This window comes from Bos indicus x Bos taurus, chromosome 4 (genome assembly GCF_003369695.1).
Source record: "Bos indicus x Bos taurus breed Angus x Brahman F1 hybrid chromosome 4, Bos_hybrid_MaternalHap_v2.0, whole genome shotgun sequence".
NCBI lineage: Eukaryota > Metazoa > Chordata > Mammalia > Artiodactyla > Bovidae > Bos > Bos indicus x Bos taurus.
Window position 1 is genome coordinate 79,683,781 of NC_040079.1, and position 25,410 is coordinate 79,709,190.

At 38.4% G+C, this 25,410-nt stretch overlaps 1 protein-coding gene across 1 annotated transcript in view; it reads right to left on the reverse strand.

Annotated features, from left to right (window-relative positions):
- The window catches only part of SEMA3C (semaphorin 3C), a 208,044-nt gene that overhangs the window by 98,589 nt on the left and 84,045 nt on the right, over window positions 1–25,410 (reverse strand). The window lies entirely within an intron of this gene.

Consider the following 25,410-nt stretch of genomic DNA (forward strand, 5'->3'; position numbering starts at 1 on the left):
ATATATTTTCCTCTTACAACAAATTAATTTTAAAACAGTTATCTTATTGGATGTTTTTATTTATTGCCTTTATGCTGAATTAAAACATAAATCAATAAATGCAATGTTAAAGTTTATAGTAGTATTACTTGATTATAAAATTATACACATTTCATAAGATGGTTTTTAGTTTCTCATCAGCTCAAAACTAGTTCAGGTAAATCAACCAAAAACAATTGAGTAGACTGAACAGAAACAAAAGCAACGACAGTGTAAATGTCTTCCTAGCTTCTCTTAATGCTTTATTGTTGGATTCAATATGTTCATTTTTTAGGACTGCTATTTCCAACTTTAAATATTTATCATATACATATGTATCAAGAGAAAAATATGAATTTTCAAATGTTCTGAATTTTTAGGTTTTCAGTATCTCAATGGTCAGTGACATATGTTCATTTAAATTCTTGTACATTAAATATGTGTCTGTATAGCTTAACTTTCAATACACTGAATGTGCGTGACAGTTAAAAAAATCAATAATCATTGTAGTAGGTTCAGTTTTCTTTCCAGTCAAAATGCTCCTTTGCATAATTAAAGACTTTTCCTCTCGAATGGTTCAAGAGTTGTTTGTTCTTTTGATTATGATCTTAAGAAAGTGATAAACTCTACAAAACAGTCTGCTTTCAGGCATTACTCTTTCAATGTTGAACTATTTCTAAATTTTAGTCACTGAACAGCAAATACATTTCAAGAAATTCTCATAGGGCTGTGATTTGATTTAAAACCAAATTAAAAATTCTACGAATTCTCATAGGCAGCCATGAACTTCATTCTGTGAACATCCAAGCTCATGTGTGAATACAGAGAACAACAAATTTAACCAGTTTATTGGGCACACCAGTTCAGAATGTCTGTCATAGTGTCTTTCAAGTGGTTTTATATCTAGCCAATGATCTAAAAATACTATGGGAGCAGAATAGTGATTATGAAGCCAGACTGTGGCACCAAACTTCCTGTGACATTGAGCAATTTACTGTACCTCACTGTGCCTTAATTTCTTCATTGGGAAAAAACAACAATAACGGTATGCTCTACTGAGAGTCTATATGAAAATCAATAGAATTGATACATGTAAATATATATCTGAAATGAGTGACAAGCTATTCAATTATAATAATCTTTACTGTTGGTCTGAATAATCTGAATTACTAGTTATAGGAAAGCATGAAATTAGAAAAAAAAGATGCAAATTTTCCTATTTTTTCTTTTTCTTTCTTTTTTAATTTAAAAAGCTAGATTCCTAAAATTACTAACACATTCTCTTAAATCATTGTCTCTGACATTCTGTCCACTCAGTGACAGTAAAGTGCAAGATTTTTTTATGTGGAAAGAACCATTAACAACTTAGTAAAGTATTTCAGAAGAATTTTAAGAAGTAAATCATGAGAGAAGACAAGAACAAAAGGTATTGAAAGACCATTTAAATAAGAGACTCAGATGACAGACCTTTGGAAATAACAGACATGAGGGTGCAGCATGCTAACCTAGTTACTGAGCCTCACTAGATATCACAGGCAGCCAAGTGATGCAGCTGGCAGTCCTGGTGTAACAGGCATGGAAACTGAAACACCTTCTTTCATGAGCAGACTAAAAAAGAGTGGAGAGATGTCATTCAGGAAAAAAGTCAGTCCTTGGTAGATGAGAGGTTATTGTTGAAATAGGGAAAAAAAAAAATCCAAGACTTCAGAACATGGGAGAATATAAAATGCAACAAATGTCACTCAAAGGTTGGAGAAGACACATTCTGCTTAAATTTGCCTAAAATCCAGAGTGTTTAATAAAGCTTGCTTTTCACCCCATGGAAGAGATTCATGATTTCGCAATTTCCCTGTTAAAACATGATTTGTAGGGTTCCAGTTGGGTGCAGGATCGGAGAAGGCAATGGCATCCCACTCCAGTACTCTTGCCTGGAGAATCCCATTGACGGAGGAGCCTGGTGGGCTGCCGTCTATGGGGTCGCACAGAGTCGGACACGACTGAAGCGACTTAGCAGCAGCAGCAGGATAGATTTTCAACAAACACCTCATGAATAAGTAACTCTCCAGTGAAATACATGGACTAAGTAAAACGCAACTGAGTTCATCGCATCTGGGATCTAACCACCAGAATCTGAATGTTGGCCCTGCCATTTCATGTATGGATGTACTTGGCAAGTGCCTTTATCCCTCTAAACTCCAGTGTTTTCACCTGTTAAGTCAAGATAATACTAGTTCCTACATCACAGGGGTATTGTGAGGTTTAAATTGTTAATATGCATCAAGTGCTTAAAAGAGTACCTGTCTTATGGTGACGTGGGTTACATGGGTTACGTATTATTATGACTTGGGACAAGACATCAAGCTTCAGCCAGACAAGTAAGAAGGACAATTTGTTACACAGGGAGCAAATATGGAGGGACCACACTGTCTGATTTATATTTATTAATATATATATAAAAGATTTATGCTTTTCACATGTAGAATCTACTCAACTTATTTGAGCAGGACTGTAAAATAATAAACTATCTTTAAGAATAATAATTTGAGCATGCAGGATAATTTGGGGGCATGTGAGACTGGAAAACTAGGAGATGCTGTTCCAGCTATGATGTTAATAAAGATCTGACATGCCAGAAATAGATGTGAGGGATACCTGAAGGATTTGGAATGATTTTATATGAAGCTGGCCTTTAGGTATAAGGAAGAGGCAATCATCTTCCAAAGTTGTAAACTAAGAACAGGATGAATTGAACATGGCCTTTACTGCTTTTGAGGGATTTGAAATGGAAATTTCTTTGGTAAAGAGATTGAGTGTTCATAGATTCAATTCAAACCAAAGCAGAAATAGTCCACAAGCATGTAAAATTTAGATAACTAGTTTCCCATCAGAAATATAAAATCTTCAGGGAGAGACCTCCAGTTCCTCTCATGGATGATATGAAATTCTGAGAGTACGCAGGTCTGAAGAAGTTCTGGGTAGAAGCTCTGAAGAAGAGTAACTATAAGCGAAAAGCAAAGAACAGAGACACATTGATTGTTGGATCCAAAAAGAGTAGCTCTGTAATCAAAATTCAAAGTGTGTCTAAGTACTAAAGCAATGTGATATTGTGGAGAAAGTACAGAACTGGAGTCAAACAGTTCTGAGGTGAAATCCCAGTTGCATCACTTACTAATCTGTTTTTTAAAAAAATCAAAAAAACAAATTACCTCTCTTCTCCCAGGTTTCGATGTTCTCATCTACATACTGGTTATGTCAGTACACAGCTCAAAGGATGTTGCACTAGCACACGGTAGGAGATCAGTGTGCTGGTTTCAGCAGGAAAGATCAGTGACCCTCTGTCTACCAGACATTTTCTTTTTCTTTCCTGTTGGCAGAACTGGTCTGTGCCAACTACAGTGGATCCCCTAGAAAGCTAGTGTCTAAAATGTGGCCACATGACTAGTTCTGACCCAACAGACATAGAGAAAGTCTTCTGCAAGGTTACTGGAAGAGGGTCTTGGGTCTTAAAACTGACACAAAAAAAGAGGAGACTTCTTTTTCTGTCTCTGGACATTGGCATGTTAGCATGATTTTTCAGCAGTTGCTGCTACCAAAAAGACTGTTTTCTGAGAATGCAGAAATTAAAAAAAAAAAAAAAAACAAAACTTGAGTTCTCTAAGAAATCATTTAATGCCCTAACTACCCCTGGAACTGCTCTATTACAGGACTACTTCTCTCTTTTTTTGGCCATACTGCATGGCATGAAGGATTTTATTCCCCAATCAGGGATAGAAACCATCCCCCATGCAGTGGAGGCTCTGAGTCTCAACCACTGGACCAGGGAAGTCTAAGGACTACTTCTGTTACATATGATTAAAGAAAAAAAAAATCCTTGAATTTTTTAAGGCACCTTGGGTTTCCAGTGTTCACAGCCCCTAACACCTTCTCACTCTTCCTACCATGGTTTGTTGAGTTTGGGCATTTTTTTTTTCTTCTCAAAATATTCTTAATTTTTTCTTTCTTTTTGCCTTATTTTCCTAATCTATATTGAAATAAAACCAAGACTGTTTATAAAACTGAGCTGGGAAAACAGCCTCAACCAAATTTTATTTGCAAGTAACAAACAATGGCAGTTCTTTTTACCTATTTCATTAGAAAATAATCAATTTCTTGCATTAAATTCAAATACCAGAGGGAGAAATAACTGCATTAACTTAAGACCTTTCTGGTCCAAGGATTTTATCTCTTTTTGTGGGCCATAAAGCTATCTTCAAATTTAATTACCTGTAGCTCATTGACAGTTGACAGCTGTTAACCAAGGAAGATTTACTTTAAAAGTACCTCTGTTAGAAGCCTAAAAGCTGAGGTTATTTTTTTAAACTCTATTTAAATTGCTGTTAGTTAGCCAATATTGAACTTTGGTGCCTGGGAAAAACTAAAAAAAATATAAACAAACATTTTTTTTTTCCCCTTAAAGAATAAAGAGAGGAGTTCAAAGCATCCAGAATTTTTATCTATAAAAAGAACAAAGAATTCATCATTTTGACTTAACACAGATCCAACTTAAGTCAACAAATGATTCAATAATTTGACCACAATTACAGAAAATAACTGATACAATGATTTGGCAACAGTGAGAGAAGGAAATCACAATTACTAGTCTCTCATCTAAACAAGTCAAAGAATAGCACTGTCCTGCATCTATCTCTTTATATCTTAATAATTATGTCATCCTTTTTACAGCATTGAAAGTATATTCAGTTGAACTGTTTCTCAGGACACGTTCAACTGATTGAGAAGGAACTTTGAGAGTAAGTGGTATTAGAAAATGCAGTGGCCCCACAAAGGGCAGTATAGGTCTCTAAGTGCCTGGGAAGAATTCCTGGGAAACAGTATTAAAACAAACAAACAACCACAACAAAACCTGCACGTTTCTAGTTTGAAATCCACATTATTGTAGAGTTCAAGGGTAGAAAATTATTGTAATGTCTTCCATGCCAGCGAGGGAAAATTTGTAGCATTATATGCTTACCTGGAATTCCTGTTTTGATATGGAAACCACTGTAAGCCTTAAGAATTTAACCAAGGCTGGGAGAACAAGATGTTTCTCCAAAATATAAACTCTAGCAATATAAATTTCTAGAACCACTTGAATATTGTCAACATCTTACTACAGCAATTAAAACATAGTTTAATATACAGAATGTATTCTCTCTGTTAACAACACTCTTTCCCTAATGATATTAAGAATTAACCTTTGTATACTTGGGCTTCTCTTGTGGCTCAGCTGGTAAGCAATCCGCAGGCAATGCGGGAGACCTGTGTTTGATCCTTGGGTTGGGAAGATACCCTGGAGAAGGGAAAGGCTACCCACTCCAGTATTCTGACCTGGAGAATTCCATGGACTATACAGTACATGGGGTCGCAAAGAGTCGGACATGACAGAGTGACTTTCAGTTTGTACTGTTAGTGATCTTAACAATTCCAAGGTGACTAAGTCAATAAGAACGTATTCCTGTGATGCAGAATGTGATCTTGGTGGAGGAAAGATGGGAAAGTCTAGGATTCTCTTCTATGAATAATATATATCTGTTAAACTACTAAGTAGAGGAACTTGTTCCCTCAGAATACTATCTTATCCTTCAGGCTATTATAAATTTCAAAACAAACAAAAGAGTGCTTGATTGAAAAATCAACTCCTAGGAGTCTCTTTATGAAAAGCATATGCAACTGTCATTTAAAATTATATTTAGTTTAATATCTCATGATGTGTTATTAATTTATATATTCAATGCATATTTATTGAGCCCTTATCACGGCACATGCTTACTCCTTGGAAGGAAAGTTATGACCAACCTAGATAGCATATTCAAAAGCAGAGACATTACTTTGCCAACAAAGGTCTGTCTAGTCAAGGCTATGGTTTTTCCAGTGGTCATGTATGGATGTGAGAGTTGAACTGTGAAGAAAGCTGAGCACCAAAGAATTGATGCTTTTGAACTGTGGTGTTGGAGAAGCCTCTTGAGAGTCCCTTGGACTGCAAGGAGATCCAACCAGTCCATTCTGAAGGAGATCAGCCCTGGGATTTCTTTGGAAGGAATGATGCTGAAGCTGAAACTCTGGTACTTTGGCCACCTCATGTGAAGAGTTGACTCATTGGAAAAGACTCTGATGCTGGGAGGGATTGGGGGCAGGAGGAGAAGGGGACGACAGAGGATGAGATGGCTGGATGGCATCACCGACTTGATGGACACGAGTTTGGGTAAACTCTGGGAGTTGGTGATGGACAGGGAGGCCTGGAGTGCTGCAGTCCACAGTGTCGCAAAGAGCCGGACACGACTGAGCGACTGAACTGAACTGAACTATCATGGCAACTACATATCTGCTCACAAAAGAGGACACTAATATGAAAATATCAAGCCTCTATGACAATTATAAATCTTGCTTTGTTCTTGTTTTTCAGTCACTAAATGGGTTATGAGTCTTTGCAGCTCCATGAATTGCAGTATGCCAGGCTCCCCTGTCCTTCACTATCTCCCTGAGTTTGCTCAAATTAATGTCCATTGAGTCAGTCATGTTCTCCAACCATCTCATCCTCTGTCACCCACATCTTCTTTGACATTCAATTTTTCCCAGCATCAGGGTCTTTCCCAATAAGTCAGCTCTTTCCATCAGGTGGCCAAAGTATTGGAGCTTCAGCTTCAGGATTAGTCCTTCCAATGAATATTCAGGGTTGAATCAAGGAAATTTAGCACTGACTGGCTTGATCTCCTTGCAGTCCAAGGGATTCTCAAGAGTCTTCTTCAGCACCACAATTTGAAAGCATAAATTCTTCAGCCCCACTCAGCTGTCCTTATAGTCCAACTCTTACATCCACACATGACTACTGGAAAAACCATAGCTTTGACTATATGGACCTTTTTTTGGCAAAGTGATGTCTCTGCTTTTTAATATACTATCTAAGTTTGTCACAGCTTTCCTTCCTTCCTCCCAAAGAGCAAGCATCTTTTAATTTCATGGCTGCAGTCACCATCCACAGTGATTTTGGAAAACCAGGAGATAAATTATGTCACCTCTTCCACTTTTCCCCCTTCTGTTTACCTTGAAGTGATAAGACTGGATGCCACGATCTCAGGTTTTTGGTTTTGTTTTTTAATGTTGAGTTTTAAGCCAGCTTTTTCACTCTTCTCTGTTAATTTTGTTTGGTTAAGTCCATCATGACAGTTTCCTTACCATAAACCTCACCTCACCTATCTGCAGAATGCACACCAACAGATTTCAAAGAAAATCCTTAGCATATCTTGTACTTTGGACATTGCTACCCAGGAAACAATTTCCTCTCCTAATTGTCTTATCTCAGAAGAATTTTAAGTAGGGTGCTCTTAAGTGACCCATTCTCTCCTGGAGGCTTACTATCTTGAAACTAGGATAGAAATTGAACTTCACCTACCCCTTTAGGACAACCAGGCAGATAAAGATAAGAGCACTGAAACTTCAGCAGGCTGACACTATAGTTCCTAATTTCTAAGACAAAGAGAGACCAGAAAGAATGTAGTAAAAGTGCATTTATTCAAAAATAATAGTCCCAAATAGCTACCATTTGTGGGATTAACAGTAGAGTAATTAACTATTCTGGGTACTTAAAAAGCTTATTCCCATTTAAAACCTTTGTGTTAGGCTTTAATACTATTCCTACTCCATATTTAAGGAAACTTTAGAGAGCTTCCCTGGTGGCTCAGATGGTAAAGCGTTTGCCTGCAATGCGGGAGACCTGGGTTTGATCCCTGGGTTGGGAAGATCTCCTGGAGAAAGAAATGGCAACACACTCCAGTACTCTTGCCTGGAGAATCCCAAGGATGGAGGACCCTGGTTGGCCACAGTCCATGGGGTTGCAAAGAGTCGGACACAACTTCACTTTCACTTTCAACTTCAGTTAATTTGAGCAATCTAACCAAGGCCATATAGTAATGAATACTGATAGAAGAGGCCAGAGCCAGGAATCAAAGCTTGGTGGGTTCCTTCATCTGTGAAGTCAGTCAGACACCCCTTTGCTTTTCAAATGAGACTGACAATTTAAACACTTATTTATTGGGTTTTTATCCAATCATAACTTTTGACCTGCACATGAGTCTGTGTGTTACCTAGTCCAAGCTTGGTCTGCTTGCACCATAACAGGCCACTAATGAGAGATGAAGTGTTGAGGCAAGGAATATGACTTTATTCAGAAAGTTGGGTGAACAAGAAGATGGCAGACTAATGTCACAAAATAATCATCTCACAGGGGAAAGATATACTCAACTGAATTGCAGAGTTCCAGAGAATAGCAGGCAGAGACAAGGAAGAATTCTTCGGTGAATGATGCAAAGAAATAGAGGAAAACAATAGAATGGGAAAGACTACAGATCTCTTCAAGAATATTGGAGATACCAAAGGTACATTTCATGCAAAGATGGGCATAAGAAAGGACAGAAATGACAAGGAGCTAACAGAAGCAGAAGATATTAAGAAGAGGTAGCAAGAATACACAGAACTGTACAAAAAAGACCTAATGACCCAGATAACCACAATGGTATGATCATTCACCTAGAGCCAGACATCCTGGAGGGTGAAGTCAAGTGGGCCACAGGAAGCATAACTACAAACAAAGCTAGTGAAGGTGATGGAATTACAACTGAGCTACTTAAAAATTCTAAATGATGATGCTGTGAAAGTGCTGCACTCAATATGCCAGCAAATTTGGAAAACTCAGCAGTGGCCACAGGACTGGAAAAGGTCAGTTTTCATTCCAATCCCAAAGAAAGAAAATGCCAAAGAATGTTCAAACTACTGCACAACTGCATTCATTTCACATGTCAGCAAGGTAATAATTAAAATCCTTCAAGCTAGGATTCAACAGTATGTGAACTGAGAATTTCCAGATGTTCAAGCTGGATTTAGAAAAGGCAGAGGAACCAGGAATCAAATTGTCAACATCTGTTGGATCATTGAGAAAGTAAGGGAATTCCAGAAAAACATCTACTTCTGCCTCATTGACTATGCTAAAGCATTTGACTTTGTGGATCACAACAAACTGTGAAAATCCTTAATGAGATGGGAATGCCAGACCACTTTACCTGCCTTGTAAGAAACCTGTATGCAGGTCAAGAAGCAACAGTTAGAACCAGACATAAAACAACAGACTGGTTGAATACTGGGTAAGGAGTAGGTCAAGGCTGTATATTATAACCCTGCTTATTTAACTTCTATGCAGACTATATTATGAGAAATGCCAAGCTGGAATGAATCACAAGCTGGAATCAAGATTGCTGGGAGAAATATCAACAGCCTCAGATATACAGATGAAATGAAGTGAAAGTCGTTCAGTCGTGTCCAACTCTCTGCGACTTCATGGACTGCAGCCTGCCAGGATCCTCTGTCCATGGATTCTCCAGGCCAGAATACTGGAGTGGGTAGTCATTTTTTCTGCAGGGGATCTTTGCAACCCAGGGATCGAACCCAGGTCTCCTGCATTGCATGCAGATTCTTTGCCATCTGAGCCACCAGGGAAGCCCCAGATATGCAGATGATACCACTCTAATGGCAGAAAGTGAAGAGGAACTAAAAAGCCTCTTGACGAGGATGAATGAGGAGAGTGAAAAAGTCAGCTTAAATCTCAGTATTCATAAAACTAAAATCATGGCATCTGGTCTCAACACTTCATGGTAAATAGATGGGGAAAAAGTGGAAAACAGTAACAAATTTTATTTTCCTGGGCTCCAAAATCACTGCAGACAGTGACCGCAGCCATGGAATTACAAGATGCTTGCTCCTTGGAAGACAAGATATGACGAACTTAGCGTATTATAAAAGCAAAGACCACTTTACCACTAAAGGTCCATATAGTCAAAGCTATGGTTTTTCCAGTAGTTATGTACCAGTTTGAGAGCTGGACCATAAAGAAAGCGGAGTGCCGAAGAAGTGATGCCTTCGAGTTGTACTGCTGGAGAAGACTCTTCAGAGTCCCTTGGACAGCAAGGAGATCAAACGATTCAATGCTAAAGGAAATCAATCCTGAATATTCACTGGAAGGACTGATGCCAGAGCTCCAATACTTTGGTCACCTTATTGGAAGAGCCGACTCACTGAAGACAACCCTGATGCTAGGGAAGATTGAAGGCAAGAGAAGAGGGTAACACAGGATGAGATGGTTAGATATCATGACCAACTCAGTGGACATGAATTTGAGCAAATTCTGAGAGAGTGTAGGACAAAGGAGTCTGGTATTCTGCAGTCCATGGGGTTGCAAAGGGTGGGACATGACTTAGCTACTGAACAATATCAACATAATAACAAAAGCAACTGAAAACAAAGGTTAAAGTCAAAGAAAGAGATCCATCATGGAGTCAGAATTGGATCTTTCCTGCAACATGTTCAGTGTCAAATATAGTATAACAAATGTCTTAGTCTCTCAAATTTTCATTATTTGCCAGTTTTATGAGTGAGGGGGCTACATGGGATGAGGGGAGAAGCACATTCTCCAAACAATTGAGAACAGTCAAATTCTCAGTGATGCTATTCTCATTAAATCATCATAGCAAGTCTGAGAGGAATAAAAGTGAGAGCAGTCAGACATAGATTTCTGTAAGAGGTAAAAGGTTCCACTTTTCTGTTTTTGATGGATGGGCATGATTGGCTAAATGGAAGCAAATTGCAAAAGGGATGAGAGAAAGAGTAAGTGATAGACGTCTATTCTGTGAGTCTGGCCAAGGAAGGGCAAAGGTAAACACAGAATGTATCTCCCAGGCATTGCATCAGAGGGAAAATTAATCAATATAAGGATGAATCTCATCTAACTTGCCCCAAACAGCCTAGTTTGGGGCTGTTTATCAGTATAATGATCAATAGTGCCCTCTTTAGACTCTCAAGAAATTCATGTTTAAATGATCATTTTAATTGTATGTTCTCTCTTCCTGTCTTGAATGGCTTTCTATTACTTTTAGAACAAAATCAATAATTTTTAACATGGCTTTTGAGGCCTGATGTAATCTGGTTCAAGACTATCTCACCAGAAAATCTCAGTCATCACTATTTGTTCACTTCGTTTTGTTCTCCTTCTTCTGATCTTTTCACATCTTCAAACTTGCCTTCCTCCTTTCTGCCTCAGGGCCTTTGTATTAATACATGCTATTCATCCTGCTGACAGGATTTGGCCTGCCTTTTACTAGCTCCTACTCATAACTAAAGCAGTAATTTCCATGTAATTTAAATTGGACTGCTTCATAAAGGTTTTCCTGACCCTCTAGATGATGTCAGGTCTCAGATCTGCTGATAGTTGCTTTATTTCCCTTAGAATTTTCTCTTCTCTTAAAGGCTGCCTGGAAGATCATTTGAAATAGTTTAGATGTCATGGATTAGGGGTTGGAGGACTACACTGTATGACTTGCTAAGACCCACTCTGTCTTCTGTATAGTTTTGCAGATGAAACTGCCTCTAACTAACAGACAGAATTCTTCATTTATTCACATTCTACCTTCTTTTACTGTTATGTTGAGTTTTATGACCTTTTAATCTCACATGCTAGTAAAGTAATGCTCAAAATTCTCCAAGCCAGGCTTCAGAAATACGTGAAATGTGAACTTCCAGATGTTCAAGCTGGTTTTAGAAAACTCAGAGGAACCAGAGATCAAATTGCCAACATCTGCTGGATCATGGAAAAAGCAAGAGAGTTCCAGAAAAACATCTGTTTCTGCTTTATTGACTATGCCAAAGCCTTTGACTGTGTGGATCACAATAAACTGTGGAAAATTCTGAAAGAGATGGGAATACCAGACCACCTGACCTGCCTCTTAAGAAATTTGTATGCAGGTCAGGAAGCAACAGTTAGAACTGGACATGGAACACCAGACTGGTTCCAAATAGGAAAAGGAGTACATCAAGGCTGTATATTGTCACCCTGCTTATTTAACTTATATGCAGAGTACATCATGAGAAACGCTGGGCTGAAAGAAGCACAAGGTGGAATCAAGATTACCGGGAGAAATATCAATAGCCTCAGATATGCAGATGACACCACCCTTATGGCAGAAAGTGAAGAACAACTAAAAAGCCTCTTGATGAAAGTGAAAGTGGAGAGTGAAAAAGTTGGCTTAGAGCTCAACCAACATTCAGAAAACAAAGATCATGGCATCTGGTCCCATCACTTCATGGGAAATAGATGGGGAAACAGTGGAAACAGTGTCAGACTTTATTTGTTTGGGCTCCAAAATCACTGCAGATGGTGACTGCAGCCATGAAATTAAAAGACGCTTACTTCTTGGAAGGAAAGTTATGACCAACATAGATAGCATATTCAAAAGCAGAGACATTACTTTGCCAACAAAGGTCCATCTAGTCAAGGCTATGGTTTTTCCAGTGGTCATGGGTGGATGTGAAAGTTGGACTGTGAAGAAAGTTGAGCACCGAAGAATTGATGCTTTGGAACTGTGGTGTTGGAGAAGACTCTTGAGAGTCCCTTGGACTGCAAGGAGATCCAACCAGTCCATTCTGAAGGAGATCAGCCCTGAGTGTTCACTGGAAGGACTGATGCTGAAGCTGAAACTCCAATACTTTGGTCACCTCATGAGAAGAGTTGACTCATTAGAAAAGACTCTGATGCTGGGAGGGATTGGGGGCAGGAGGAGAAGGGGACGACAGAGGATGAGATGGCTGGATGGCATCACCAACTCGATGGACATAAGTTTGGGTGAACTTCGGGAGCTGGTGATAGACAGGGAGGCCTGGCGTGCTTCAGTTCATGGGGCTGCAAGGAGTCGGACACGATTGAGCAACTGAACTGAACTGAACTGAACTGAATCTTGCTAAATTAGGAGCATGAACCAATAAAATGAGAAAAACTGTTATTGAATTTTTAAAAATTAATGTTTTCATGATAATACTTTATTACTATGAAAATTTATAGTGTGGGGGTAGGAGAAAAGGCACAATGTTTAAATGAACCAAGTGGAGCTGAATTTCTAGCTTCACCATTTGTTGACACAGGGCTTGGTTTGCCCCCCTTCACCCAATTACCCCTCTTTCTACTTCCCCGCCTTACGTTATGCATCCACAAAATAGAAGGAAGAATGAGATTATTTATTAACCAGAATGATCTCCAGTGTTCCCTGTGGCAATAAAAATGTCCATGAAACTAATTCCTTTTTATGTGGTTACAAGTATTATCTACTATTGCAAAATATCTATAAAGCCAATGTAATCCTTCTCATTACTATAAATCTGATAAAAAGAAAAAGCCTCTTTAAATATCTATCTTAGAAACATATTTATACACAGTAATACTGTGTCCTTTCTAGAAAAATAAGCTAAACCAAAAACCGAGGCTTCCCCCACCCCCACCTAAAGCATATTCCATTTGTGTTGTGTGATTCAGTCAGCCAGAAACGTATAAATTCTGACTTCTCTTCCTCTAAGCTTACTTGGGAGACATGGAAGCTGACTTCAAACACGTTAGATGCCAATCTTTGGCCCAATGTATGGCAAGTGGTGGCTGGAGTCTATCTCAGAATAAGGAAAATATACAATTTGGGAATGGCTGAGATGTCTTGAGAGTCTTTAAACTAGTCTGGAAAGTAGAACCAAATCTACTGCTAAGCTGTAGAGGACAGCACTGATGAGCTGAAATGTCTTTATCTTTGACATTTCAACTATCAGGAAGGCTTTAGAGTGCCCACTTAAGATGTAAACAAGGGAGATAAACATGTGGAGGAGGAAACACTTCATCTGACACCTTCTTTCTAGAGCTCTTGACACTTTTGGAAAAGCTTCTTTGGGGAAAGTTATTAAAACAAAACAAAACAGTTGGTCCAAGGTGAGAACAGTAGGTAGGGAGACAACAGCTCAGATTCAGATGTTTGCAGTGGGAAGGGGTGAAGAACTCACACTTTAAATCAAGCCAGCAAAATTCCAGGGCAGAGAGAATACAACAGACCCTGCGTTCCTCAACTCTAATCCCCAAGTGAACCACTGCCTACGCAAAGCATCACATGGAAAGGTTTTTACAGTAGCACTTAATACTTGATAGACATTTAATACTTGTCTACCACAACATTTAATCACTCTCAATAAAACATTCTTTGGATACCTTGAAGCCCTCCAGTGGGAATTTCTAGTTAGCATACTTGATTAGAGCAAGAACAGCAGGCGATTCTATGTGTTAATGAAGTCTCTCTTCCTGTCTCACCCCCATAAAGTTCTTTGACCCTTCATGCTACAGTTCCCTATGATGTAAAGTGAAAGTGGAAGAAAGTGAAGTTGCAACCCCATGGACTGTGGCCCACCAGGCTCCTCTGTCCATGGGATTCTTCAGGCAAGAATACTGGAGTGGGTTGCCATTTCCTTCTCCAGGGGATCTTCCCGACCCAGGGATCGAACCCAGGTCTCCCACATTGCAGGCAGATGCTTTAACCTCTGAGCCACCAGGGAAGCCTACATTAAAAAGATGATGTAAAGCTTACTTTAAAAAATATATACATACACACTCACACATAACAGGTTGTTCACAAAATTCAAACATTTTTGAGGTACATATTTATTCAATCATTCAAGAGACAGTATGTGAGAAAGGGGTCAGTAAAAGATGAAAATTCTTGGTGATGGAGGTACACAAATAACTGTAGTGCAAGATGACTCATGAAGTTAAGGGAGCATTGAGGAAGGAAGATTAGAGCTTTCTGGAAATAACAAGCAAATCTTAAACAGAAGGACATGCCTGACCTTATTTCTTCATTCAACAAATATTAGTTGAGCTACTCTATTAAATTAATAACCATAGTAATAAATGCATGTGTGTGCATGCTAAATTGCTCGGTCGTTTCCAACGCTGTGTGTCCCTATGGACTGCAGCCTGCCAGGCTCCTCTGTCCATAGGATTCTCCAGGCAAGAATACTGGAGTGGGTTGCCATGCTCTCCTCCAAGGGATCTTCTGACCCCAGTGATGGAACCCATGTCTCCTGCAGCTCCTGCCTTGCAGGCAGATTCTTTACCACTGAGCCATCAGGGAAGCCACACAGTATGGTAAAAGACAGGATAAATATTTAAGGCAAGGGCAGTTGCTTTACATCAGGGATCAGAAAAAGCTTCTGTGAGAGTAACATAAGCAGTGATCTGAAGGATAAACATGTTAATAAAGAGATGAGTATTTTCCAGGGAGAAGAAAAAGCTTATGTTGAAACACTGAGGTGGGAAATTCAAATATATTTAGAATTTTATAGAGTTGATAAAACAGAGGATTTGGGTGAGCACAAGCAAGTAAACAACCGGGAAGCAAAACTGCAAAATTCTTGAATGTCACGCAAGTAACAATTAAAGATACAAATTCCTCCTATGTCAAACTAAAGTGATTGAATTTTTTCAGAGTTGCTTGAGAAACCAATGAAAAAAATCTAAGAAAGCTCATTACATGATAACTTACAAGATATATAAAGATCATTCTACTAGTAAAGAATTGTCAGGAGTGAGATTATTTTATAATGCAATATTAAGTAAATAAAGTAGAATAAAACCTTTTGTATAACTAAACTATAAGATGCCTGCATAGAAATAAATATGCATGGACAGAAGTCTTGGAAAAAATTCAACTTATTAACATTCTTCTTCATGATATGTTGAGTTAGAAATAAGAGACTGATAATACTGATGGATCAATTCAACATTCTGTCAGTTTAAAGAACTGTAATTACTCCTTAATCAAGAACCAAGCAGCACAAACTTTCTCTACAGACATTTGTAATTTAAATACATTCTCATAATGGACTCTGGTTGCACTGCATATAACAAAACGCTGAACTAGACAAGCAAAGAAATACCAGTTATCACTAACTGGAAAACAGCTATATATTGCCAAAATTTTTCAATCTCTAGATTCTTAGAGCATGATGGAAGACCACCCACAAAATTCAGCAGACAATCTGGAAATTAACCACCCACTTCCTCCAACTTATCAAAATTCTTGAACTCTATTTTCACTTGATGCATCTTTAAACTCATTTTCCTTTGCACACAGGAAAAAAATATAATAAACTGTATACCACAAAATCTCAAATCTAAAGAACCAGACTTTATGAACAAAGAATACTGAGATGTTTTCCTAAAGAGACAGCTATTTTATCTAAACACTATTTAATTCAACATGACTCATTGTTTAGCCAAGTTACTACATTTGGCTTAAAAACAAAGAAACAACTTTGGAAAAATGTAGAGGACAGAGGAGACATGTTCATTTCACTTTAAACACATTCATCAGTCATTCAAAGCAGAAGCCCCCTTTTCTCTTTTTCTCTTGTATCTCTATCTCCTGACACTGTCTAAAATACAAGGTCAGCGACTGCAGCACTCAGCTGCTGGAGAGGAGAGTTAAACAGTCCTTGGGAGTGTGCCTCTACATAGTAAAAGAGCTACCCGGTGATTCTTTTCAGGAGAAGCACAAAGGATCTGACCAAGTTTCCTGCAACTTTGAAAAGCCCAAGACTCATCATATATACAATGGCTTTTCAATGTATATATAAGAGGTTTCTCTTTACTTCATCCTATATTGGGAAACCTTTTGTTTCCAAATCTCACATGATCCGATTTTGAGATGGAGTGGATGCAGCCTTACTCAATCTTTCAAAATAAAAGATCAGTGTTGCACTTTTCTGCTTTTGCTCTGGGACAAAATATTTATCATTCCTGCACGCACTTCAAGGATAAGAGCAGATTATAGACTCAAAGCTTATTTATTTTACAAAATGCTGTTGCTTCCATGAGGTAAGCATTAGCCAAGGCTGTCTCTTTATTTTTCAGGGTACAAGTAAAATCTTTTGGAGGAAATAAGGCACACTTAAAAGAGGAAGTAACAAGCTATTAAAAGCCAAAAGTTTGACCTGAATATTAACAGCTCACTGTCGCCTTTTTAATGTGGACGGAAGTCTGATTCACCTGATTGATAACCATTTTTATCCCTGAATCTCAGAAAGCACAACATACTTTTATTAGGCAAAATGACAGGTGTAGATAGTTGGAATAGTGTTATTTGAGGGATTTCACCTTACACATTCAAGTGACTTAGCAAAACTAAGTCAAACAAGCCACTTAATGTCCTAAAACCAGAAGAGTGGATAAACAGGTTTTAGGTAGGCATTTACCTTTGGCTTATATTCACCAAATATATACAAGTTGTACTTCCCTAATTGGAAAACTCTACAAGCATGATTACTCATAATAAACATGAAAGCAACCAAGATTGTCTTTTAACATCCAAGTGGAAAATTAAGCCAGTACAATTCACACCCCAAAAGTGTTTTATCCCACTGTATGTTGTTGTTTAGTCGCTCAGTTGCGTCTTTTGCAACCCGATGGACTGCAGCCCGCCACACTGCTCTGTTCATGGGATTTCCAGGCAAGAACACTGCAGCAGGCTGCTTGGCGCGGGTTACCGTTTCCTTTTACAGTGGATATTTCCAACCCAGGGACTGAGTCCACATCTCTTGCATTGGCAGGCAGATTCTTTACCACTGAGCCACCAGTGAAGCCCAACCCACTATATACAGGTAATTCATTTCTTTTTTAAATGCAGTTTTCTGGAGTAAAAATTGGTCTTTTGGGCACTGCATCTAACTAATTATGTGGCCTGAGGCAACTAACTTAAATTATTAGTCACTAAGTGTCCCCACCTAAATGATGGAAATAATAGTATCTATCTCAGGGGACAATTGCACTAATTGAAAGAGAAAATAAGTGTGAAGCACCTGGAGCATAGGAGCTATCACTCAGCTGTTTGTTTCCATGCCAAGACAAGAGTTTCAGGTTTAAACAGGGTATTTGTACACTGTCATAACTTCAGAGCATTATTCTTCAGTTGTATTCTGAACCAATCCTACTAAATAAAGTTTGTTAACTTAACATTTAATTCGCATTGAAGTGCAATCTGTGTACCAATAAAAATGTTACAATGTGTAAAAATTCTAGCAAAATTGATTCTCAAATTCCAGCACAAAAGTAAATGATTTTTGTAGAATACAATTTTCCTTAATCTTTATCCAGTCTGCCTCTATTAAATTATCACTCAACACTACCTACTATCTATTGAGAACATACAAAGTACCTAATTTACTAAGAAAAGTTTGTACCATTTCACCTAATCTTCACAACAATCCTATTAACTTGCCCTATTGTTTTCTGCATTAGACATATAGAAAAAATGGTTGATGAATTTTGGGTAACTTTCCCAAGTTTTCAATTTAAGTCTGTAGGACCCAAAGTCCATGTTCTCCAATTCAAGAAGGATAAGAATACCCAGCTGAAGACCTTGGTCTTTTTCACTTTTCCCTGAGTACAGTGGTGGTTTTCAAATTTCAACATACATGAGAGATATATGAAATGCTTACTAAAAGTAAAAAATTACAGGAATAAAATTATTTCCTTCCAGAATCATTTATTCAGAAGGTCTTCACAGATTCATCTGTTGAACACAGTCCAGGGCTCTTGTTAAGCAGACTAATCTGATCTTCCAAAGATTGCTTCCTTCTTCTGATTCCAGTCTGAAATGACACCAAATCTGGAGGGATAACCCTTTTCACTATATCTAAGGAATCCGCTTCCACTTTGTTATTTAGGGATTTGTTCTGTTTTTATTATCTTCAAGACCTTAAAATTATTTCTGGCCTTAAGATTCAGATTTGTTTTAAATATTATATGGATGATTGTAGAATTAATAACAATTTGTGACTAGACTGGCTTTTGAGTCTATGCATTTATGTGCTAATTTTTGACAATTTATTTGAAACCATCTAACAAAGAATTCTGAACTGAACAAAGAATTCAAGATCCTTTAAAAGATGAGCTCACTTCTCTTCAGAAGACTTTGTAAAGATCAGATTGCCCAATTCTCAAAGAATTTGGAAAGAATCTGAAAATTATGTGAGAAGGAAACCGGTGAAAGGGATTGAAGTCTTGTGCGCAACTACGGAAAGCCTGTGCAGAAAAGCTTTTCCCACAACTTTGGGTACCACAAATCCCAATCTTTATACAAATATGATCCACAAGTGAATGAGCAAGCCAATCATTTGAGATTCAAAACTAAATCTTCCTTTGAAAAACCCAATGTTATAAGTTGTACTGAGGTCCATAGTTTTTCCTGAAAACCTAATTGTTGTAGTAGTATTACTAACAAAAATACTGAATCAAAAGTTTGTCTAAGATTTTTCATAAATTACTTCTCTTCATTACAGTCCTACAAGGTTTATAGTGGTACACAGTGAGGCCCTAAGTGCAGAGAGCCAGAGTAAATGATCTCCTTGACACTTCTTGTGTTATCTAGCAAAGTTACTTAATGCCTTGAAGCCTCTGTTTAGTATCTGTAAAATGGGGATAATGATATCCATCTCATGGATTTATTATTGAGTGAGTGAAGTCAGTCAGTTGTGTCTGACTCTTTGCGACCCCATGGACTGTAGCCCACCAGGCTCCTCTGTCCATATGATTCTCCAGGCAAGAATACTGGAGTGGGTTGCCATTTCCTTCTCCATGGGATCTTCCCAACCCAGGGATCAAACCCGGGTCTCCCGCATTGCAGGCAGATGCTTTAACCTCTGAGCCACCAGGGAAGCCTGGATTTGTTATTAGGGTAAATTAAGTTAATAAACATTAAGAATAGTTACCGTCACATTATATTGCTCATAATATAGTAACTGTTATTGTTACTCCTATTTTCAGGAACTAATGGTTAATATTTCTCAGAAAGATCAGGTACCTTTTTCAAGATCACACAATCGAAAACAGCCAATGGAAGGAAACTGAAATTAGGTCTTCCTGGCCCTAGAAACACTGTCCTTTCCAATTTACCATACCATATTTCTATACTGCTGCTGCTGCTGCTAAGTCGCTTCAGTCGTGTCAGACTCTGTGCGACCCCATAGAAGGCAGCCCAGTAGGCTCCCCTGTCCCTGGGATTCTCCAGGCAAGAACACTGGAGTGGGTTGCCATTTCCCTCTCCAATGCATGAAAGTGAAAAGTGAAAGTGAAGTCATTCAGTCGTGCCCGACTCTTAGCGACCCCATGGACTGCAGCCCACCAGGCTCCTCCGTCCATGGGATTTTCCAGGCAAGAAGACTGGAGTCGGGTGACATTTCTATACTATCACAGCACTAACCTTTGAACTCTATCCAATCATCAATGAACTGTGTCTTTTGAGGAAATTCATGAAATATGCTAATTTAGTACATCATTGCAATCATTTTCAAGATATATAACACAGCTGTATTGAATATATCCTCTAAATTCTCTGCATCTGTTCTGAGAAAACCTATCTATTTGTCCAAAAGTTTCATTCCCTACCTGCTTGAGGAGCAGAACATGCCAAATGAAATCAGAAAGTCAAAATATAAAATAGATCAGCAAGAAATAGCTCTTCTTGAGTCTCTAGTAGGAACTCCTAAAGCCTACCTATCCAACCTCTCCTGCTGCTGCTGCTGCTGCTAAGTCGCTTCAGTCGTGTCCGACACTGTGTGACCCCATAGACGGCAGCCCACCAGGCTCCTCCGTCCCTGGGATTCTCCAGGCAAGAATACTGGAGTGGATTGCCATTTCCTTCTCCAATTCATGCATGCATGCTAAGTCGCTTCAGTCATATTCGACTCTGTGTGACCCCATGGACAGCAGCCTACCAGGCTCCTCTGTCCAGGGGATTCTCTAGGCAAGAATACTGGAGTGGGTTGCCATTGCCTTCTCCATCTGACCTCTCCTACTTCACTATTTACAAAGCACAGTCATACTACTCAGCTTTTCACTTCCATTCCATAAGAAGTTTCTGTTCCCTCACACAAAGTCAAAACAGTTTTGTGAGGCAAAAAATGACAAAAAGTCTGAAAATAGGATACAAAAGTAATTGCTCTTGTGGGCACTAGAAACTGAACTATACCCTCTATGGTATCTTTAAGTTTTTTTAAACATACATTTCTTGAGTACTTCTTAGCTGAACATTGCTAAACCAACTGCTAATTACCATAAAAATTAAAAAGAAAAAAAGAATTCTAGACACTTATAATCTTCTAGAAAAGATGTGGTATGTTCAAAGTAATATAAGGTAGTAAAAGATAACTGCCTTTAAAGAGAGGCACAGATACCAGCATCATTTATCCAACCTATAAACCAGGAAGTCATTCTTAATTTTTCCCTCACAGCCAGTCAGTCAGTTGCTGAGTCGTTCTGATTTACCTCTAAAATGTACACAGATCTGACATTTCTTGTCCCATCCCAATTATCACTCTTTAATTCTAGACACTTATCATGTCGTCTCTGACTAGATAATTGCATGAACCTTCTAACTGCTCTTCCTGCCTTTAGTTTTATCCTTTGTTCAAATATTTATTGAATGTTGGAGAAATGATGGGCACCATGGGGCAGTCTGTGTGCTGAGAGCTAGGGATAAAAGACTCAGACACCAGGTTATAAGTCAAGTGGGGTTTTCACACCAGCTTCATGTTTCTATCTGAAGTAAGTGCCGTCCAAAATCTAAACGTGATAGTGTCTTTTACACACAGTGCTCCTGTCCCACTTTATTGTCAGTGACTTCCTATTTTCTAAAACACTAGTCATGAGCTAGTTTGTTAGAAGCCATGGGGTACTTTTTTCTCAAAAGTTTCATATATGAGCACAGTCATAAATCATAAAATGTGCAAAACTTACGGGTGTCAGTTATATGCTGGAATTCCTTCAAGTATCCCTCCATATTCCATGGAGGAAGCGTGCATAAGAGGGAGGGGTACGCTCAGATTATCGAAGTCCCACCTAAAGAGAAACTTTGTAACCTCCAAATATACTAAGCAAGACACTCTGTGACCTGACCCTTGCTTGCTTCCTCAGCACAACACTTGGCTTTTCCTCCTTGATCTTTATGTTCCTGCCAGTAGATCTGCCTGTAATGTCTTAAGAATGATCCTCTTAACTCATGCTTCTCAGCTATGTTCGTATTAGTCTCTTTGTCTTGATAAATTTTCCTTATTCTTTAAGGTTTAGCCAATACTACACTTTATATAAAGTCTTAGCCAATTCCCATTTTCTCTTGTGATAAAATTTAAATAATGACTTACCTTTTTAATAACATACTATTTTACTGGCACTGAGATATGTGCTTTAATTGTATACATTTAATCTTTGCACTATGAAGTGTACATTTTGTACTTCATGTTCTATACATAAAGAAATAATGCTTAGAGGAGTTAAATGTGATGATGGATTATAGCTGGGGAGTGGTAGAGTCTTGATTAGAATCCAGGAAAGCCGGATTTTAAAGTTTTTTCCATTGTAACATAGTGAATATACATCCATTCTTACACATATTAGACCATACTGGATGCATCTGGCTCGTAACTAGGGATACTTTTAAAAAATGTTATTATTTTTTAGAAATCTTAAGAATGCTTTAGCGAGATAGGAAGACCATGCTTGTTCAATAAAAATTGCTTAAACTGGCCTTCAATTTTCAACCCAGTTTCTGGGAGAGGGAGGAGAAAAAGAAGATAAAGAATTATTTGTCCAAGCAGGTGTGTGTGCATGTGCTCAGTCGAGTCCGACTCTTCGCAACCCCATGGACTGTAGCCCATGGGATTTCCCAGGCAAGAATACTGGAGTGGGCTGCCACATCCTCCTCCAGGGGATCTTCCCAACCCAGGGATCAAACCCACATCTCCAGCACTGGCAGGTGGATTCTTTACTACTGAACTACCCAGGAAGCCCAGGTAAGACTGAGTGAGCACTCAGTCACTTCCAACTCTTTGCGACCCCATGGACTATAGTCCACCAGACTCCCCCGTCCATGGGATTGCCCAGGCAAGAATACTGGAGCAGGTTGCCATTTCCCTCTCCATCCAATCAGGTGGTGTTGCCTAACTTCAACTATTTGCCATTCACTAGGGAGGGAATTTGAAGCTAGAGTTCTACAGGCTAATCCTTTTCAAATGATTAGTGGACAAGTGTTTTGTTTATGTTTGTAACATACAGGAAAAGTGAATGTCTAGGTAAATGAAAATTAAACAAGAACTCAATAATACAAAATTCAATCCCAAATTTCTTAACATTAGGTTCAGTTGACATTATAGTACTCTGTCAAGAGGTTGTACTCTTAATTTCTGTATTTACCTCTTTGTGGGCATAACAACTGTGAGCCTTCTCTGCCATTTCTGGAAGACTGAATCTGAACAGTACTAGTACAGAATAGTTTTTTCTTTTTCCAAAATTAAGAGCAAATTTGCTTGGCATTCTCATTTTGCTTATGAAGCATTTCAGATGAGTCAGCAATGCAGTCAACAAGTCTTCCAAAACTAAATAGTATCTGAAGTTTATTGTGGCAGCAAGCATGAAAGTTTGTGAGTGTAACTACTAAACAGTAAGCATACACTACGTATAAACCAGGCAATTTAAACATTATTATATTTTGGATGACAACTTTGCCACTTTCATATCTCCATATCCTGAACATAGAATATGGCCAAGGTCAGGTCACGGAGCATGGGTAAATATTTCTTCCCTTAATACATCTGGGGGAAAAGAGGTAGTCTTCTTTGGAGAAGTCTGAAACAACATCTTAGTCTCATCCTTTTTATAGTTTTTGATGTTTTTATTTTTCAAAGGATTTATACTCTGTCTATTCCTCTGTTAAGTATATTTAGAAAACATGGGCAAAATATTCTGAGTTCAAAAATTTCTTCAAACTGAACATTCTTTTTCATCAACCTTCATTTATCCTGTTTTAATGATGTTATTTCTTTCTTACATATAATTTACTCAGCCTTTGTATTTTATAGAACATTGTCATTTTCATCCATATTTTCTCTTAAAAATTTTTTAAGAAACCTTTTTGTTTTGTATTGGGGAATAGCCAGTTAACAACACTGTGACAGTTTCAGGTGAACAATGAAGGAACGAAGGAACTCAGCCATACAAAGGCGATCCAACCAGTTCATCCTAAAGGAAATCAGTGAATATTCACTGGAAGGACTGATGCTGAAGCTAAAACACCAATACTTTGGCCACCGCATGCGAAGAACTGACTCATTTGAAGAGACCCTGATGCTGGGAAAGATTGAAGGCGGGAGAAAAAAGGGATGACAGAGGATGAGATGGTTGGATGGCATCACCGACTTAATGGACATGAATTTGAGTAAACTCTGGGAGGTGGTGATGGACAGGGAAGCCTGGCGTGCTGCAGTCCATGGTGTCATAAAGAATCAGACATGACTGAGCCACTGAACTTAACTGAATACTGATTCTCCCCCAAACTCCCCTCCCATCTAGGATGCCACATAACATCGAGAAGAGTTCCTTGTTATTAACTGATATTCTCTTTTCATTTTTCAATCTATGATGGGTCTATTTGTGACAATTTTGTTATAGAATCTAGATCAAGGAATTCTGCCTTTTTCTAACTCTAGAATCCCTCTCTTGCAATTGACCATAGTCTCTTACTTGGGGAGATGATAAGAAGATTGCTCATAAATTCACTTTGCACCCTTCTTCTTATCATGTTTCACAGGAACACGTTTCTGAACGCAAGAGACTTCATGATCTTTTTCATCCAGCTTTTTAATGTTATATAAAACATCATTCTGTACCTGTTTCTAAAGTTAGCTTTAAGTGTGTCTAATTCCACCAAGAGTAGATAATTGCTTCATTTTCTACAGTTACTGTTCTGCATTAAAAATCACACAAGAATATTTATTTAGCCTTCATTTGTATCACTTATAAACAGTTTTTCCACCTAGAGTTTCAAACCAGAGGGGAAGTAGCAAGACTTAAGTCATAGTAATAGTAACAATTAAAGAATGTTGATGCTTTTGTAGAGTAGATATGTAAAAGGAAAAATTACTATTGCTGATATAAAATCTTTTCCTGATTTTAAAGCCTTAATATACCTTTTACACTGATAAACCATATGCTATTTTTACCATGGTCTCTATTCCATGCATAATAAGAAGATCCATAGGCATAAAAATATATTTTATGGACTCCCCTGGTGGTACAGTATTTAAGAATAACCCATCTGCCAATCCAAGGGACAGGGGTTCGATCCCTGATCCTGGAAGATTCCACATGCCTCGGAACAACTAAAGCCCATGCGCCACAAATACTAAGCCCAAGCTCTAGGGCCCACGAGCCACAACTACCGAGCCCATGTGCTGCAGCTAACGAAACCCAGGCGCCTAGAGCTTCTCTTGTTCTCCACGACAAAAGAAGCCATTGCAAAGAGAAGCCCAAGCACCACAACAGAGTAACCCCTGCTTGCCACAACTAGAGAAAGCCCGTGTGCAGCAATGAATACTCAGTGTAAACAAAAATAATATTTTAAAAAAATACATTTTTAAAGGGGGAAGTGCTACTGAATGTATTAGATAATAATATACCTT